General features: G+C 44.5%; 1 protein-coding gene across 3 annotated transcripts in view; it reads left to right on the top strand.

Annotated features, from left to right (window-relative positions):
- Window positions 1–4,335, top strand: part of immp2l (inner mitochondrial membrane peptidase subunit 2) — a 207,132-nt gene that overhangs the window by 153,269 nt on the left and 49,528 nt on the right. The gene's annotated exons all lie outside the window — the stretch shown is intronic.

Genomic DNA, 4,335 nt, shown 5'->3' with positions numbered 1-4,335 from the left:
ACACACACACACACACACACACACACACACACACACACACACACACATTCCAGCTCCCCTGGGAACTGCCAATGAGTGTTCGCCTTTGAAGCTGTGGATGAATCTGATTGGTTTAGCAAGCTGCCTGTCAGTCATGATCCCCTGTATCCCCACGGCAACGGAGAGGAGGTGGTGATGGAAAGGGGGTTTGGGGTGGAGGGGGTGGGTAGGAGGAATTAGAGACAGAATCTGTGGAAGAGAAGGATGGACGACAGGGTGAGCTGGTGAGGAGGAGAAAAAGATGGAAGATGATGAAAAGTAGAAACTAGAGGAGGAACAGGTGGAAGAACAGGCATGAAGGAGGAGGAAGGTGAAGCACCGTCAGCCTGCCTGGGAGGGGTCATAGTGCAAGTCACAAAGGTCCAACAGGCACAGGCGAGGGTAATTCACAGACTGTATTTAAAAGATGGGCATTGCACCAAGTCTGAAGAGTTTAGCTTCTCTGGAAGTGCTTTACACCTGCATTCTTTCTTATGACCAGCAGGGGGCGACTCCTCCGATTGCACAAAGAAGTCTGACTGCATAAAAGTCGAACCTCAGCTCAGTCGATCTGGGGCCTGATGATCTTATGGCCTCATTAAACATTTCAACTCTTATTGAATACAACCTGTCCATCCATCACAGGTGGAGCGGAAATGCCCAGACATCCCTCACAGTCACAACCAATCCACATCTGAAAGTTCAGCAGCTCCAGACAAACGACTGCAGAGATGTGGGGAAAGCGATTTGGTTCGAGGACTCGTGTTTCACAAGATTCTTTAAATGTGGCCTGGAAATGTTGAGGAGATCCAGTTTGTCAGTCATGCTGCAGTGTGCATTTCACCTGCACCGTTTGGCTCCACCTTAAAGGGTTGGGGATCACAGCACAGCTGTGCAAAAGTTAATAAGTGGTCATCTTTATAGTAAACCTTTCCCTCTTCCATGTCCAAAGGACACGAAGGTTACTAAATGCTTAGATGCAAATGACGTAACTCATAAACTACTAGAGACTTGGCATCGGTACCACATGGTGGTCCGACTACCTGTTTAAATCGATCATGTGAAACATTTCACCTGCACGGCTCATTTCCAACAAACAGTTATTTAATTCAATTCAGTGTTATTTGCACAGCGCCAAATCACAACAACAGTCGCCACAAGGTGCTTTGTATTGTAAGGTCGACCTTCCAATAATACATACAGAGAAAAGCCCAACAATCATGTGACCCCCTATGAGCAGCACTTTGGCGACAGTGGGAAGGAAAAACTCCCTTTTAACAGGAAGAAACCTCCGGCACAACCAGGCTCAGGGAGGGGCGGGGCCATCTGCTGCGACCGCTTTGGGCAGAGAGGTCTTTACATGCTCTATATTTGGTACTGTTGCAGACTTGCATTTTTTAAAATGAGTTTTATTTTGATATCCATCCTTTGCTGTTATTGAATAACACCAAGAATATCCAGTTCATTCATTGATTGTACTATTTTTTGCCACATAGTTGGTGTAAGAACACTTTCAAATTAAATGATCTCTCCCAACTTTAAACATAGAAACATGTTATGAATCAGCAGGTTCAGCTACAAACGTTTGCTCTAAGACTTTGTATGAGATTCATCATTTTTTGGAAACTCCATTTCTCAGATGCTTGAGGGGGACTTTTCTTGAAAAATAAATACAGTCTGTAACATTCATTCACGTCTGCGTGCAAATAGAGACTGGACCTCTAAAAAGGACATGGACACAGCTTCTGGGTCTGCAAGTTGAAGCTAATGAAAGTGTCTTAAACAGACAGGCTTTCTAGTGACCAGCAGGGGGCGACTCGTGTGTTTCAGGAGGACAGCATGTTGTATAGAAGTGTAGAGGAAAATGAGCCTACTGCTGTTTTGATCTCTGACCTCAGTTAACACAGCTGATGAGTTTATGGTCTCAGTTACTGAATACAACATGATTATTTTATTATTTTCAATATTAGAGCTAAAAAAAGACGATGAAGTTTTGGTTTTGTCAGATCCACCGCTCGCTTCAAAACACAAAGATGACGTTTGGGCTTCAAGCTCGTGCTTCTGTAACCAACATGTGACATCACAGTGGCTGTGTCCATATTTAGTTACAGTCTGTGTGTGAACAGGTTAGTGGGAGGCGCCTTTGTCCTCTAAGGTCAAATGAAAGTGCTGCCTGCACGCTGTTCATCACCGCCACATGTTCACTGCCTCAGTTTAGCTGAAGATAAACACACAATCCAGGAGACGCTGTTAATAAGACTTAAATCAGAGGAAAGAGATCTTTCATACATTACAATAATCGTGTTCATTCAGCGCTGCTGTCCTGAGGGTTTGCTCCGCCTCACTGCTTTGGGACTGTTGGTGGAACATAAATGGGCAGCGGTGTGTCCTGATGAGTCGGTGGTCCGAACACCAAACTTCAGCATCTGTGGCTCGATTTCCTGTTTGATGTCAGCTCCATGATGAGCGATTAATAAAAAAAATTTAGCTTTTATTTTGTTGTTTTTTGATGATCAGATAAAGAATCACTCATTCTTCCATTTTATATGCTGTGGATTAAAGGAAAGCTGAAATGTGCAGCGTGTTTGAATCCAGTGTGATCTGATTCGTCTCTACAGCTGTAACGAGTCAGAGTAACAGCTGAGTTTGGGTAGTTTGGTTTGTAGTGTTGCAGCTGGTTGAGTAAGGCAGTGAATCAGAGATTGATTCCTGTCAGAGCTTCATCACATAAAAGAGACAAAAGAGAAAAAACAGCAGAGATTATTCAAGCCTGATAACCTGACTTATCCCAGCAGGGTCTCGCAGTGATTCAGAGAGCTGCTTATCTTCTCAGGAGTGTTCGGCTTTCTGTGTTTTCACGAGTCGCCATAAATGTTCAGTGGGGTCAGGGGTCACCGCTGTATCTCTGTGCTGCTGTACAGTCACTGAGCTCTGCCTGGTGTTTATCAGCACTGTCTGTGAACTACTGTCTGTGTCTTAGCTGAGGCTGTGCAGGACTTGTTGACCATCAACACGCTTGGTTAAGAAACTGGTTAGCTACCAGTTGGTAACCACCTGAGACCACCAGTCTTTGGGGAAAATGAGCGTTCCCAGACCAGTTGCTGGGTGGTTGCTGGCAGTTGCTGTGAAATCAATTTCTAATCACCAGCCATGCAGGCCTAAAGACCAGTCAGTGATGCCATAGTAAACAACCAGTTACCAGGGCAAAACTAGTTGGTGAGTGGTTGCAGAAAGTTTCTTGCTTTTGCTACGTGAGATTGGTTGCAAAGAGTAAAAGCTGTGCTTTTAGTGAGCTGGTTTCAGCAGAAAGGCACAACTTTTATTCCATTCCCAGTTTGCATCGCACTCTTTGGCTTCACATCTACTTGGCAAGTAATTTGTGTTCAGACAAGTCTTCAATGCAAAGTACTGGTAACCACGGCAATCTGCTAGAAACCAAAGCCAGCACAACGAGGTTTTCTATGCAGCAACTGGTTTATCCAGCAACCAGTCGCCATGCCGTCAGGAAATAGACATTTTTACTTAGCAACAGGAGGTTAGAGTTCTTCATATTGGTTCAGAAATAAAATAAAATTTTATTTTTAAAGCAAGGATCTGGGAATATTGTTTCAACATAAGATAAAATAACCTGTGTCGTCGGTGTCAGCCCACCTCTGGATGAACTCTGTTGCCCCCACAGTTCACGTTCAATCGGAGCTGGAGATGGAACATGAACATGAGATTAATATTTCCTGCTTTTCAACACTGCCACTTCTTTTGTTGGGGGGGGGTGTCAGGCAGAGGTTACTTGCAAAGTCGTGATGACCATCACAAAAGATCGGACTGGATGACGGCACCGCCTCTGTGAGGGGAAGCTGTAGCAGCAGCAGCAGTTTGATGTATAAAGTAAACTATGCAGTAGACTGGCCTAAAACCACAGAGCGATGTGTGACCACGTTCTGCACAGGCGTGTGGACATTAACCTGCCGCTGCGAGCCACGCTCTGACCACGCTCTGCATGTCGTCACCTATTTACCTCCACATTTGCTCTTGTTTCCCCTCAAAGAAGTGGTTCAGAGACCTAACTGTATTTCTGGCTACTCCTGCTGTTAAACTGGGTCTTTTTATTTAGTACATTTTTATCTGTAAAAGAAGCTGTTTCTCTGTCAGTGGTCAGTGGTTGATGTATTGATCTTCTGGTGGTGTGATCACTTTGAATCAGACAGACTAGTTTCCTAGTCCTATTTTTTATCATCTACTTTCTACAAAATGTTTTAGAGCTCCATACTTGATTCACTCAGAAGTCTTCATTCAGTGCAGCCACGATCTGACTCTGAG

The sequence above is a fragment of the Haplochromis burtoni genome, unplaced genomic scaffold (genome assembly GCF_018398535.1).
Source record: "Haplochromis burtoni strain Fernald_Lab_line unplaced genomic scaffold, NCSU_Asbu1 Contig_210, whole genome shotgun sequence".
Classification (NCBI taxonomy): domain Eukaryota; kingdom Metazoa; phylum Chordata; class Actinopteri; order Cichliformes; family Cichlidae; genus Haplochromis; species Haplochromis burtoni.
Note: the sequence above shows the minus strand (reverse complement) of the source record. Positions and strands in the feature narration are given on the sequence as shown.